The 15,544-nt window shown below is 44.1% G+C and overlaps 1 pseudogene; it reads right to left on the bottom strand.

Annotated features, from left to right (window-relative positions):
- Positions 1–10,774: 10,774 nt before the first annotated feature.
- LOC145076125 (uncharacterized) lies at positions 10,775–11,490 on the bottom strand (annotated as a pseudogene).
- Between the last annotated feature and the right edge of the window lie 4,054 nt (positions 11,491–15,544).

The following is a 15,544-nucleotide window of genomic DNA, read 5'->3' as shown; positions in this document are numbered from 1 at the left end:
TTCGTAAATAAAATTAAGTTCTATATGCAAAAACTTTTGACTTAAACTTGTTTTAAATCAAACTCATCTTTGACATTGTTATCTTTATTATATAAATGACATTCATATATTCCAACTTCAAGAAAGGGATATTTGAAGGCAAATAATGTAGTTTATTTGATATATGTGAACCTTATTTATATATAAAGGATTCATAATGATATTTTCACTAAAGTGTATAGAAATAATTAAGGAACTATACACTTTGGTGTATGACTTCCTTTCTAATGAATGTCTGAGATTAAGCACAAGATACCAAATTAACTTTATTAACAACTATAGTAGTTTTAATTATAGTTTACATGGTAAAGCATAATTGTGAAATCTTTGTTGAAGGTTTCAAACGTTGAGATACACACCGGTAAGAACCATCTAAGGCCTTAATGAAAATAAAGGATGAATTTAATCTTACTTGGTATGATTTACTTTTTGATCGGTAGAAATATCCTCCTTTAATCCTTTTGCGATAATACTTTAATCATTATTAATTGTATCTTGAATATAAATGCTAACTAATAAGTAGATTGAACACTTTCTAAGAATTAGTATGGAAAGGCTCCATCCTCATCTTGCTTAATGTTTTATGGATTTGAAGTCGATGTTGGACTAAAGCTTCTAAACCCAAAATCTATTAAATACATATTTGTATAATACTCTAAATGTGGCTTAGATTGTTATATGCAAACCCACCAAGAATAGGTTCGTTTATTCTTGTGAAAGCTAAGTTAGTAGAAAGCAAGCTTCTAATGAAAATGCAAGTAGGGGGTACATGGAACTTGAACAGCTCAAGAACCATAACCTTATGTGGTAATGGTTGGCACTAGTTTTAACAATGATTGTTAAATTTGAATAATAGCTATTCATAAACACAAATTGTTAGAATTAATGGTAGAAATCATCTATGATTAGAGAAATAAGGAATCTCTCATTGATGAGTTTTTATTGATGGTTTTTGGAAAATCCATCAAGTACCAAGATGTTATGTCAGATCTGGAATCTGATAAATGACTTAGAGTCATGAACATGAGATGTCATCCATGTATAGGCTTCATTAAAATTTATCCCCTATAGCAAGGCTAGAAGGAGTAAATAATTCTTCTAGAAAGAATAAATTACATGGATAACCATACACATTTAAAGCAAGACTTGTTATAAAAGGATTTTCTCATACTCATGCCATTGACTATGGTCCTTATCATACTCATGACATTGATTATGATCAACCCTTTTTCACAAGTTGTTATGATCAGATCAACAACAATATTATTTACTATAAATTCATATTCTCAATATGAGATATAGTAAATAGATTTCAAGAAAGATCGTTTTTCTTAATAGACATCTACTAGAAGATATTTGTATGGATTAACCTGGAAGTTTTTTTTAATCCATGTCACCCTAAACAAAATGTGAAGAGCTTGAGATCCACTTGTGGATATAAAGCAAACATCTTAATGTTATAATCATCATTTTCTGTAAAACCACAAGGTATGCTTTTATATCAAAATGAATAGAACATGTGTGTTTACTAAGAACTAATAGGAGCATAGTGGAAATCTTAATTTTGTATGAATGAGACATACTTAATCATTTGAAATCATATTCTAACTAAGCAAGGTCGTTTTCACCTTGACTCAGAAAGTATTTCTAAAACGAAAGACTTTGGAAGGAGAAGATACATTCTTGGAATGTAAAATCTATAAGGGATAGTTAAAATGAATGTTAAAAGGTTCATGTTCTTATACATATATCGGCAATATCTTGAAAGGGATCAAGACACAATATTTTTTTGGAGAATTCTTGGCATTGTCATATGGCACCATTTTGAGCTAGCCTCAAAAGTACATAGCTCATAGGCATGAACTAGATGAAATGATTTATATTCTATTTGCTTGGCAAATAAATTCATCATGTAACACCCGGGAATTTGGGGTATATTTATTTAGCTCTTCTTCTTCTTCTAGTTGTCAAGTTTGGCCTTAAATGAAATTGTGGCAGATGAGTACGCTGGGCGTACAAAGGAGTACGTTGCGCGTACTCATATGCTTAAGTTGGACGGGGTATACTCACGGTACGCTGGGCGTAGTGAGCCCAGACTCAAAACCCTAATTATGACTTGTGCACTATAAAAGGAATATTAAGGCCTTTCTCCCAGCCACCATACTTCAGAGAGTGAACCCTAAGAGAGAAGAAAACCTATAGTAGGCTTGTATGTGTGTTCTTAAGCTTGATGGTGCCATTTCAAGGTGAAGAAGGTGAAGAGGAGGCCATTGGAAGAGATTGAAGTTGGAGATCAAGAGTAGATCTGAGTTCTACATAGGTTGGTGCTTCTTTCTGAGAGTTAGAGGTCAGTGTTTAGCAGTAGTGTGACTAAAGGATGGTTCTTCGTGCCAGGTGAGTCTTCTCACTATACGTTACCTATAGTGGTATTTGTGGGTTGACCGGAGTGTCTTATGTGTTATGTATGAGATTATGTGGTATGTGATATATGTATGCTATATGATTGTACAGATCGGACCGGAGGGTCCAACGATTCAGACCGGACCGAAGGATCCAACAATACAGACCGGGCCGAAGGGGCCAACGAGCTATGACCAGACCAGAGGGTCCAATGAGCTATAACCGGACCAGAGGGTCCAACGAGCTACGGGACTGGAGGGTCCCACTAAGGCACATTAACCAGAGGGTCAAACAGAGTTATAGCCTTGAGTGGCAAATATGTGTTGTGTGTGGTATTTTGGGGAACACACTAAGCATTTATGCTTATAGTTGTTGTGTTATGTGTTTCAGGTACTAGCGAGGATCGCGGGAAGGCGCCGACTTGATCAGTACACACACATGAGAGGTTTTACATATTATGATCTTGGTATGTGATGTTTGGATTTGTTATGTGATACAATGACATTTTTATAACAGTTATGAATGAAGTGTGTTTTTAAAATGTGAAAATTTGTTTTGAAATTTATGTCGTTACAAGTTGGTATCAGAGCCTTGGTTTGAGGGATTCAGATGTACCTTCGGGCGTATCTAAACTCAAAATGAGTATTTGAGGAAATTTTTCATAAAATAAACAATTTTTCCAAGAGATTAAAAGATTTTGAGAAAGGCAGAACGAAGCAGTGTGTACAATCAGCCAGCGCCCGAACGGTGATTTCCCAAAATACCCTTAGATTATGTGTTATGAGATATTATGTGATATGCTATGCATGCTAGAGTAGGCTAGGTACTCATATTAGGACTAGAGTGGCCTGATTTGTGATGCCTTAGCCTAGGAAGATTTCTTCTGCTATGAGATGCTTGAGAGCGAGTAGGTAGTAGTGAGGAGCTTTGAGAGGTCTAACAAAGGGTAGCCTATGCTAACAAGATATAGAGTACTTGTGATCTTGGATCCAAGGAGGAGGACTTGGGGTGAATGCTGATGCGGTGTGGTCGGTAGTATAGGGCCCGTACTACTGAAGACACTGTATCAGTGCGCAGTCCAAGTAAGAATCCTTAGGGTGCTAAGGAACAAGTAGGGCTGAGTTATCGAGTGCGAGTACACTCGAGTGAGTATCTGATATATTTTTTTGTTGTATTTCGGAGACATCATGGTTGGGACATGCCACAGACCAAAGACCAGTGACATGAGTGATGAGGAGCTTCGTCAGATGATCCATGGCCAAGGGTGGTGACTCGATGTTGTTTCGGTAGTTCAACAACATGAAGCCCCCGGAGTTTGATGGGGCGTAGGACCCGATTGCTGCAATGAGATGGATTTCTGATATCGAGGGATGCTTCTACACCTGTTCGTGTCCAGAGCATCGGACGGTTCGGTTTGCACTAAACCATTTTTGCTTGGGGGCAAAGGTTTGGTGGAAGTTCGTGGCGGCGAACTTCACTCTTGTAGAGATTTCGTAGGTAACCTGGGAGAGGTTCACCACCATGTTTAGAGACGAGTATGTTCCCCCGGTGGAGCGGGAACGGTTGGCACCGGAGTTCTTGTCCTTCAAGTAGGGAACGGAGTCCATGACTATGATTTCACAGATGTTTCACGAGAGGGCGTTGTTTTGCCCTGGGCACGTGTCGTATGAGCAAGCACACATGAGCCTGTATTTGAGCATTGAGAAGTGATGTCATGGTTCGAGTACCATGATAAGTAACAGATTGAGAAGTGATGTCATGGGTCGAGTCTCATGAGTTGTAGCAGGTCGAGAGTCGATGTCATGATTTGAGATGGATTGAGAAGAGGGGACATGGTGCAGGTACCATGATTCATAGCAGATCGAGAGGTGGCCACCCGGTTGAGTATCATGTTAGGTGGCGGATAGTGTTTATGGGTTTTTACCAGTTATTCCGTAGGGATTGTCTAGACTGAGATCAGAGGTGAATGAGTATGGGGCCAGAAGGCCAAGATGAAAAAGTTTACTGGAGCATCCCTTGAAAAAGGAAAAATCAAATGAGCTCCGAGGGTTGTGAATGACATGCCAGTTGTAGTCGCAAGACTCAAGGATAAGTAAAGTTGGCGTTTATGGGAGATTGTGGTCTGAGTTGAGCAATCAGCCGGTAGAGGAGATGTCACTTGTTGTGACCTGAGTGGTGTTGTTTATGTTTCTTGTGGGAAACCTGGGAGGCGTGAGATTTCAGTTTTTGGGTTAGGAGTAAACCCTGCAGGTTGAGATTGATGACGATTTTCCACCAGAGCATCAGGCAACATGTCTGCTGCGAGGTAATGATTTACCATGAGCAGGTAGTCAGTTGAGACTGAGATGGTCAAGGACCACGTTACACCCTATTTGAGTATAGTAGGGCGTATGGTAGCGGTATCAACGAGTATATCAGGGCGGTGGCTCTTCTGTCTATGATGGGTATTGAGTATGGGAGTGGGTCCCTGTTCTTGTGATGATTCATGTGTTTGAACGTGGATTAAGAAGTAGAGGTTGAGGAGCATGATGATTTATTGTTACAGTCTAAGAGCCAGTGATATTATTGGACAATTGAGATGTTCGGTATTGGGATGATATGAGACCTTGAACGACTAGAGACAGTCGTGATGAGAAGTTCCTGAAGATTTCGTCTGAGATTCAGAGTATTTGAGGTTGCGTGATCTCTTTAAGGAGATTATCGGGCGTTGCGTAGCACCTTCCAAGGGTCGGTGCAATGTTGCTAGTGGAAACAGTCTGGGGGGTGGTTTGTGCGTCAATTGGTGATGGTTCGAACCCTAAGTGGGGGAGAACCGGGTATCGTATTGAAAGAAGCAGAGATTGGTTCAAGAGCGGTTAAGAGGTGGGATTTAGAGACCAACAATATGAATTCATGAGTCCAGAGTTATTGGTGATCGAGGAGAGGTGAAGGGCAAGATGATGCATGTGGTACGTGTCCGAGAAAGGATGAGTGTCTCCACGGCAGGTGGCCAATGGTCAGGAACCTGGTGGTGGTCAGGGCCATTCCAAGTGGAAGGCTCGTAAGGATGGTATTGGCAGTTGAGAACCTCTGGGACAAAGTATTGATTGTGTATGACCCTTTTGGGGTAGATAGAAGATGACCGAGCAGCCAACTCCCGGACTGGTATGTGTATTCTTGCTTGGATTATGAGCAGTAGAGGAAAGAGTTTCGGAAGATCATCAGCGTGTTCTGAAGCATGAGCGCTTTCTCTGTGTTCCAGTTGAGTGTTTGGATACACCGAAGATGCGCATTGGGTAAAATGAAGAATTAATTATGAGGTTCAGAGGGAATGTATTGTTGTGTCTGTATGAAGCTGGGAGTAGGAGATCAATGGTTGAGGCAGGACATTGTGATGTTCTGTAATGGTGTCCGAGGTATCCGGGTATAATATCCTGATTTCGGAGTTATTTTAGAATCTGGAGTTGAGACGACTAGTGGTGTATCAAGTACCTATGGTTCCAGTGGGAGCCTTCGGGTATTGTCATCAGGAGGGATTATTTAAGAATATAGATTTCAGCAGGGAAAGGTATTTTGTTATGGCGGTTGCGGTCATAATCGGTGATGCATATGTGGGACAAGTATGTGTAGCTATCTATGATAGTCTGCGGAGCATAAATTAGTGGATATAGGGTGGTGTTGTAGTGAGAATAAGATTATGGGTTGATGAGAGAGGGTGTTGTGATGCTACGGGGAGCCATAGTATTCACTAGTCAGAGGGTGTTGTGATGCTACGGGGAGCGGTAGTATTCACTAGTCAGAAGTTGTCGTGATGCTGCGGGGAGCCACAGTACTCACTAGATGGCAAGTGAGTGTGATGATGAAGTGCTTTCCGATCAGAGTAAGATGCAGAAGAGAGTGTTAGGCTTGAGTAGCCTAGTATTGAGTTTTCGGGGCCTGGTGGTCGGATCAGGGGGGAGACTGGGATCTCCGCCTGTGTCGGAAATGATTATATTTTGATTGAGTTAAGATTGTCGCAACATGAAGGAATTGGAAAAGTTGGTATTCACACGGAGCGCAGGTTGAGTCACGAGATGAATGGGACACGAGGTTCCAACTTTGGGTCGGACCAAACTCTCAAGTTGAGTTTGGCATTGATGGTGTGTGGGTAAACAAGATGAGATTCTAGAATTCTGAGGTGAATACTTGGATGAGGAGTATTTTTGTCATCGGATGTCTAAAACCTGTGTAGGTCAGTACTCGGGTACGGGAGATACCGCGAGATGCGTAGGAGGTATGCGCAGCAAACATCAGAGGTCGGGGTGAAGTCGATCTTCGGTTAGATGGTAGTTTTCGTATGAGGTAAAGAGAATTTTGTGACTTGTGTATCACCGGGCCGAGATAGTTGACGCGAGAAGGAAGTTAGTGAGACATTTTAGATCATATTGTGGGTGACCTTTGGAGGTTCAACTGTGGAGTCAAAAGTTGACCTGGTGCTCAGTATTGAAGAGAGATATAAGAAATGAGCTAGAGCTTATTATGGTGATGTCTGAGGACACTCCTGAGCGAGCGTGGTTATTTTTTTTGTGTCCGAGGGCATAGTGTTGATGATTCTCCATTCGGGTGGGTTATGATAGCAGTTTAGTGAATGTGCCTCGGTGGGGTGTGAACGATTCAGACCGGACCGAAGGGTCCAACGATTCAGACCGAACCGAAGGGTCCAACGATACAGACTGGGCCGAAGGGCCCAACGAGCTATGACCGAACCAGAGGGTCCAACGAGCTACGAGACTGGAGGGTCCCACTGAGACACATTGACCAGAGGGTCAAACAAAGTTATAGCCTCGAGTGGCAAATATGTGTTGCGTGTGGTATTTTGGGGAACTCACTAAGCATTTATGCTTTCAGTTGTTGTGTTATGTGTTTCAGGTACTAGCGAGGATCACGGGAAGGCGCCGACTTGATCAGTACACACACATGAGGGGTTTTACATATTATGATCTAGGGATATGATGTGTGGATTTGTTATTTGATACAAGGACATTTTTATAACAATTATAAATGAAGTGTGTTTTTAAAATGTGAAAAATTGTTTTGAAATTTACGTCGTTACACACCATTTACGCCATATGCATAGGACATGGCATTTGATCATGTTGTAAGCATGTCATAGGATACTAATTGAATGCATGGTTAAGTCAATGGATGACTAAGAGAGCATTCTAAGAGTACTTTAGAAGAACTAAGAGAATGTATATGAGACAATCATTTTAGAAAGGATCTTTATGGAAAGAGCTACATGAGATGTTAATTTCTAAACTAATATAAATAATTATGAATTATAATTGGATTTTGACTTCATTATGGAATGAAAGGTAAGTCTTGTTGGAATGAGGTCCAAGCAAAACATAATGACACAATCTACTACAGAATAAGAATACACTACTTTCGAAGTTGAATTCAAATATGATTGGATGAATAAGATCATTGAAAAGTTGTGTTGATCTCTACCATTCAAGGATCACATAGAAATCTTTGTGACTTTGAGAGTATACTTAATCAAGCTAAGAGACTTTATGTCACTAAAGAGCACCAATCATATTCTCCAAGAAATTTAACTATACTTAGAGTAAAGTTAAGTATGGAGATGATAGTATTCACAAAATTCACACAAATTAAATTTTGTCAGATCCATTGACAAAGTCATTCTTTTGAGCTAAGTATCAATGGTCACACTTCAGCTGTAAGACTCTATTATTCTAGAAATGGTGTTTTAATTTGTATTTAATATTTGGATATTGGAAAATGTTATGATATATTGGGATATATTCATCACATTAATACTCGTTGTGTTCTATATTAACGTGTTTTAATCCATGAATAATGTTATTATTCTAAAAGTTCATAGTCGGTTATAACTGTGGGAGCAATTATAAAGTAAGACTAGTATGAATTGGATTGGTTGACTCTCACTAGATGAAAGTAGGCAAATGGTTGTAACCAAGTTTCACAGGTATTTGTTAGAGAACTAGTACTGAACTGACCCACATCAAGATCATCTCATGGATCGCTATCATGAATGATACTTGATTAAAAGGTACTATCTTTGTATCCTTAAAACACAAGATACATAGTAGGACTTAAGTGTAGGGAGTACTATGCTTTGATATGGTCAAATGTTGTTCCTTAACCGAGCAATTATAAAAGCCATTTCAGGTATGGTGTAAACTGTACAAGAGGCTTATATAGTCAAGATGGGATTTGTTCCTCTTATGTGTTGAGAGTTAGACATCTAAGGCGCCTTACCAAAAGTTGAACAACTAATGAGATTGATCGCGATCCGTATCTCATGTTCAACATGATATCTGTAGCAAAGGGAGAACTGATAAACTTACCTTATACACCAATTGTAGCTTTGAGCTTTTTGGGAATTGGGCGTTGATAGAATGGCACAAAGTCATATGTTGATGGGGGCAGTGAAATGTTGCTAGACATTCACCACTGTCTATATCAGTCTGATATGAATCTTGTGCAAGTGGGAGACTGAAAGATCTAGTATGTTCAAGAATCATATTAAAGTGATATTGTTAATTAAGATATGATACTAATGGGTCACACTAACAATAACTTGATACAATTGATTATTTATTAGAATTTGGTTTTAATAAATATTTAATAAACTCTTATAATTAAATTGGAAATTATATATTTCTAGGAAATAATAATTTTCATTAGCAAGTAACATTATATATTTCTAGGAAATAATAATTTTCATTAGCAAGTAACATTATACTGTAATTTTCATTAGCAAGTAACATTATACCCGCTGGCTCCAGAACGGGGGGCGGCTCCAGAGGCGCTGCCGCAGGCGCCAACACCGAGTGAAGTTGCCCACCCCGCTCCCGATCAAAAAGAGCGTGCGGGACTTCGAAGGGACATTCAAACTTGAATTCGTGAGCAACTGCACGAACATTGTGAAAAGGGGGAAGGGCGGCTGTCCGTGCACTTTCCGGAAATGACGGAAATCTAGTCCAGTGCGCGAAGGCGATAATGTCTTACGATCTGGAGATCTCCGCGGAGACGGATACGGAAACCCCCCGCAGATGGGTAGAGAATATAAGGGGGACCCTAATCTCCTAAAACCAGTCATTAGGGAATACCAACCAAATGAGTCTGTCTGCCGCTTGATTTCATAACAGAGCCGTTATTCCCGGCTGGCATAGAAGTCTCTCGCGCGGGCGAAGGAGATGCATTTCTGGTACTGGTGGTATTGGACAAGAAAAAAGGGAATAATTTCTTTCTTCTTTCTGCCTTTCTTTCCCATGACGACTAGGAACGGGCAAATCAAAAATTTCACTTCGAATTTCGGACCTCAACATCCTACTGCTCATGGTGTTTCACGATCAGTATTGGAAATGAACGGAGAAGTGGTGGAACGTGCGGAACCACATATTGGATCACTCCAATGCGGCACGAAGCTGCTAATGCTGAGTCGGCTCCTATGCCGCTAGCTATGCCCTGCTTGGTCCCCTGGCACGGTGGAGGTTCCGTAGCGCGTCATGAGCACTGGGCTAAGGGGCGGTTGAGCAACTCAAGCGAACCGCCCTACCTTACTACAACATAAGGACAGAAGGGAGAAGGTTGTGAAGGTGGCCTCGTTATCCACACCTCCGGTCGGATGAATGGAGGACCGACCGACCCGGGTTTTCACGAGCGTTGGCGGGTTCTGGAGTGCCTGTCAAGGGCGCTAGCGCATACCCCGGGGTGATCATCACCACCTGCACCTCAAATCTCGGCACAGTGGAACGTGTAACCCGCCTGCTGTTCCATTCAACTACATTTGTTCCTGTAATCCATAGCCTAACAGAACGCAACAGCGAGGGGCAACCCGCCCATACAGCCAGCGGGGAGGATGGCACTACTGGCAAAGACCGTCTGGCGAAAACGCCGTAGGCGCGAAGCGTGGTAGGCCTGCGCCGGGGGAGCATAGGGAGGAAAGGGAGCCCGGACGGTGGAAGAGCCAGGGGAGGCTGGGTCATTTGACGGAAATGGAAGGCTTTGGACTATGAACCTCTTAAAGAAGGCCCTATGGAGTAAAGGGAAGTGCATGAATTCTTGGAAAAAGAGGGAGCGAGCCTATATAAAAAATGGAATCAAGCAAATTCAATGAATAGATAGAGTCAACGGTACGACAGACAGCGCTGCCTACACGTGAATTTGCTTCCGAAGTCGAGCAGTCTCAATTTCACTACAGGATTTTAGAATGAATGCTGGGCTGGGCCACCTCGAATGGCGTGAGCCGCATGCGGGGAGACCCGCACGTACGGTTTTTAGGGGGATCTGGTCGAAAGACCGGCGGCGCCCACCCGACTAGAGGGACTGAGAAATTAATAGAGTACAAAACTTATCTTCAAGCTTTACCTTATTCTGATCGTTCAGAGGGCGATCGCGGGGTCACTGAATGAAGTCCTCCGTTTCTTTCGGAGGTGCTGACCCGCAGCGAGGCAGAGATGACTAAGTGACATATGGAATATGGCGACGACAACAGCATGTCGTAGAAGGAGATAACAAGTGGAGCCAACGACCCACTAAGACTAACGTATCTACAACTACATCCCCGAGCGGCAGTCAAACGGGGGCGTGAATGCGAGATGCCAGCGGAATGATCGGCCGGACAGAGGCTAGGGCTCCTTCCTTCCCACTGCGTCCTTCCTTGTGTGTCGGAGATATAAAGCGAGTGCACCGGAAAAGAACGGGAACTGGGTCTATCTATTCTATGTCGAAGCATCCGAAGCATAACTGCACACTCACACGATCTTTGCCGACAGATAGGAGCATTCGGTGGAACCGGTGAACTACACTTGCTTCTGGATAGATGTGTGGGACAGAGGGCTCGTGGTACCTGCTACCCACCCTTCCTCCTCTGCTTTGAGAACCGTGTGAACGGAGAGTGGGCAGAAGGGAAGGAGGTCCTCATACGGAGTCGCACACTTACTTGAGCAGTGCGGGAGACTGGGGAATGGGTTGAGTAAAGTCCCCTGGGGTCGGAAAAATCACAGAGACGTACTGATACGATAGGGCTTTTATTGGCATTTCTTTTTTCTTAGTAATTGTAAAGGAGGGCGCTTGGCTATGTTATAGAAAGGGAAGGCAGAGGCACCGAATGGCGAAGAGAGGCGGCTCGGCAGGGAAGGAATGGGAAATCGTCAAAGATGACTTCTTTGTTGTCGAAACGAAGGGCTAAATAGCACCAGTGATTCTCTGAGCCGGTCTGGATTTCCAACGCCTCGGGAAACTGGTCGAGATAGATGACAGCGCCTTTTTCCCCTCTTCCTTACCGGGAGGGCAATCTTCTCTTATGGCCTTCACCTCCCGCCCGGCCCGGAAATAGAGAATCCAGCCCCCTTCTGATCCATTCATTTCTGTAAGCAGGGAGGATCCAGAGCTAAGCCCCCTCCTATTCGAGGCCGGGTGGCCTTGCCCCACAAGCACCCAACCTTCTTTTTGCTCTTCCTTTGGGTTGCCTCCACGAACGCGCCACCTAGGAGCCCTCCTCATATTCCAAAGGCGCTACTTCAATTCAAGCGCAAGCCCCCTTCTATTGCATAACCTAAAAAAGCTATAAACAAAGTACCAAAGTGGTTGCGGGAACGAGACGCTTTGGTTACCAGCGAACGCTTCCAAAGGCGACCAGCTTTCAATACTAGTTGTTACCTTACGCTGCCATTTTTCTAAGATTATTGAATAGCATGGCTGGGGGCTAAGATAACTCAAATGGGAGAGCCGTGTTATGGGTGACCTTATTGCACGGTTCAGAGAGCACTTGTGTATGTGATGCAAGTGAACGTGTACGAAAAAGCTGTCGTAAAGTTTCGTTCTTCGTTCCGTCGTCGACCCTATCTATGTTTCTACGATGGCCCAAGAACACGCTCATTCTTCAGCCGTAGAGAGACTTTTGAATTGCGAGGTACCATTACGAGCTCAATATATACGAGTGTTATTCCGTGAAATAACTCGAATTTCAAATCATTCACTTGCTTTAACTACTCATGCTATGGATGTGGGAGCATCAACTCCGTTCCTGTGGGCTTTTGAGGAGCGGGAAAAATTGTTGGAATTCTATGAAAGAGTCTCGGGAGCCAGGATGCATGCCAGTTTCATACGACCAGGTGGAGTGGCACAAGATCTGCCTCTTGGCTTATGTCGAGATATTGATTCCTCCACACAACAATTTGCTTCTCGTATCGACGAATTAGAAGAGATGTCAACCGGAAACCGTATCTGGAAACAACGATTAATGGATATTGGTACTGTCACTGCACAGCAAGCAAAGGATTGGGGATTCAGTGGTGTAATCTTAAGAGGTCGTGCGACATGAAGACATTGATAGCAATATGGGGAAAGTTCCCATCAGGCAACAACGGTTCTGCCTGACCCTACTTAAGCATGCATATTATGTCAGTGAAGACTTGGTGTGAAGCCTTGGAGCTTACGTTAGAAGAGCAAAAGGCCGGGGGCTAGGGTGAGCTGAGGGGGGACAGTGTAAGTGAGCGAATGTGTGTAAGCCCAGTCAAACATAACTGTTCTAGGCGGGGTGGGCCGCCCACCTTCGAATGGTGTTGGTCCTACGGACTGTGAACGGATTCGCCTCTGGCCTCTGGGCACGTCGGAACCGCATGAGTTCACCGGGGTGGAGCATGGTCCGCCAAAATCGGCATAGGTTAGGTGCTATTGATGGAACATGGTAAGCCTATCTTTCTCCATATGGAAGTGCTGCGGGCACATAGAGATGTGGGTAGAGGAAGCCTCAAAAAGCGAAGGCCGAGCTGTAGGTCACGTGACCTGCACCGAGTTGGTGGCTGACTGGGCTTTTGATTTGATCAAAGCAGAGAAGCTCGCCTTCTTGTTATCCAAAAGCAAAAGTAGGTCGAATCGGTCGGGCCCCTGCCCCAGAACGCCGAATGAAATAGGTGGCCGGGTTCTTTTTCTACAACCCTTTTTATATGGTAGGCCCGGCCCCAGGACCCCTATCCCTTATGTTTAGGAGTGGGATCCGCCCAAGAATGACCTTTCGGTGGTACGGAAGGCACGGACTCTGCGAACGTCCCTAGCCCCCTTTACTAATAAGGAAAAGAAAGCCTCAACCAGAACCACATTCCTTTTGCGTGCGGATGTAGCTAAGTGTCTGACTCTATTGGTCATAGTTTCCTGCTGTTGCGGCCGGTGCTCGTTTGCGCGCGCGTGAACCAACCCAACAAACAAGGAAAGGATGCCTCTCGTGGCATCTGAGAATGATTCGAGCCGTATGAAGGGAAACTCTCACGTACAGTTTCTTTTTTTGGGGGGGAAGGAGCCCGACAGGGTCCCCCCCACTGACTTGGCCCGGGCCTAAGTGAAAGTGAAGTGGTGGGCCTACCCATCCCAACCAGGGGTATGCTGGGATTCGCGAAGAGCAGCACCTTACGATGTTCATGACCAATCGGATCCTGACGTACCAGTAGGTACCAGAGGAGATCGCTATGATCGTTACTGTATTCGTATCGAAGAGATGCGACAAAGTGTTCGGATCATTGTGCAATGTCCTAATCAAATGCCTAGTGGAATGATCAAAGCCGATGATCGTAAGCTATGTCCTCCATCACGATCTCAAATGAAACTATCCATGGAATCGTGCGCCGTGTGAAACATAGGTCATCGCCGTTCTTAACCGAGACTCAGGTTAAGCTCCGTCTCAGAACCTTGTGGGGTTAGGAGTAAAGCATCCTGAGGTTGGCGCATCTCGTTGAGCGTGGAGAAGCATTGGGAACCCAAATTTCTTTCTTCGGAGCCGTTTCTTTTCCCGTCCCCCCGCCCCGGCATAGCGCTTCGCTTCCGGTTCTTCGGAAGAATCAAGTGACTTCTCCCTTCTTCATTGATCTGGGGGGAAAAGGAACCGTCTACCAGTTGGGAAGCTAGACATCAAGTAAGTGGCTTGATGAGGATAACTAAGCTGACACGCCGGAGTTGGCTGCTGGCACAACAGGGTGGTGCCTTACCGCACCGCAGGCGGACGCGCGGTAGCGTTCGTGGTGGTGCTTCAGGATTCCAATGTACTGCGTCCAAGATCAGAACGAGCTTGCCGGCGGACCACTGCCGTCCCATTCTTGAGTGAGCTGGAGCACAGCCATCTTATCCACTGAACTAGCTAGAAGTTATCGCTTCGGGTCGAAGCACTAAAAGAAAAGGACCGGGAAAGGCGGCGGCATAGGAACCACGGGACCCCTACTAGTCAAGGGAAAACGGAAGTGTGCTACTGCGCACCAGCTGAAAAAGCCCTTTCCCTTTTTAATAAAAAGAAGGTAAGCTTCATAGCTCCAATCTAGTAAAGGGGCTTTGATGGATGCCCTTTGTATAGGTTGGGTTGCTGGATACGGGATCCTCGTAGTAGGCTGGACCAACATCCAACCGAGAGAGGGCAGTCTTTAGAAGCAACAGGTTGGGAAACCAAGAGAACGCTTGGCCTTTTCTTATCTTCTTCCCGCCCTAGGAGTAGGAGTAGCACAAAAAGAGGGATTAGCATTATGGACCATAAACCACTAACGCCTTCCTCGTTGGGGCTCCGTGCACTGGGAAAAGGCTCTAGCGACGGGAAACCGGCCACTAGTTACAAAGCTCCAATAAGGTATCGAGAGGGCTATCACAGTCAGGTGCGAAGTAATTAGCCCTATTTGTAAAGTAGCTCTATTCCTATTTAGGGAGTGAAGGCTAAAAATGGCTTTATGAACCGTTCCGTTCGCCACGCACTGGCCCCATTCACTTGCTTATCGTAGAGGCTGTAAGTACACAGTGCCCCACAACTATGAATAGTATAGTGGGTTGAAAGACAAGAGTGCCCGCCCCTTCTTTCTCAAGTAGGCTACTTTTTCCGGAACGCAGTCCGAGATAACCGTAACCGTGTATATATCTAAATATATCTTCGATGCGGTCTGTCCGCTTCAACCGCTCTTTCACCTCCCAAAGAGCAAAGTTGGCTTGATGAGCGCAGATGAGGAAGCGGGAGCAAGAAAACCAAGAATATCTTTCTTGTCCTTCTACTTAAGGGGCAAAGAGAAGCGCTTTTGCTACTGAGAAAGCGAACGGTCAGCGCGAAGGTTCAAGACTTAGCCGA

Source organism: Lactuca serriola, chromosome 9 (assembly GCF_051521515.1).
Source record: "Lactuca serriola cultivar US96UC23 chromosome 9, Lser_US96UC23_V15, whole genome shotgun sequence".
Taxonomy (NCBI): domain Eukaryota; kingdom Viridiplantae; phylum Streptophyta; class Magnoliopsida; order Asterales; family Asteraceae; genus Lactuca; species Lactuca serriola.
Note: the sequence above shows the minus strand (reverse complement) of the source record. Positions and strands in the feature narration are given on the sequence as shown.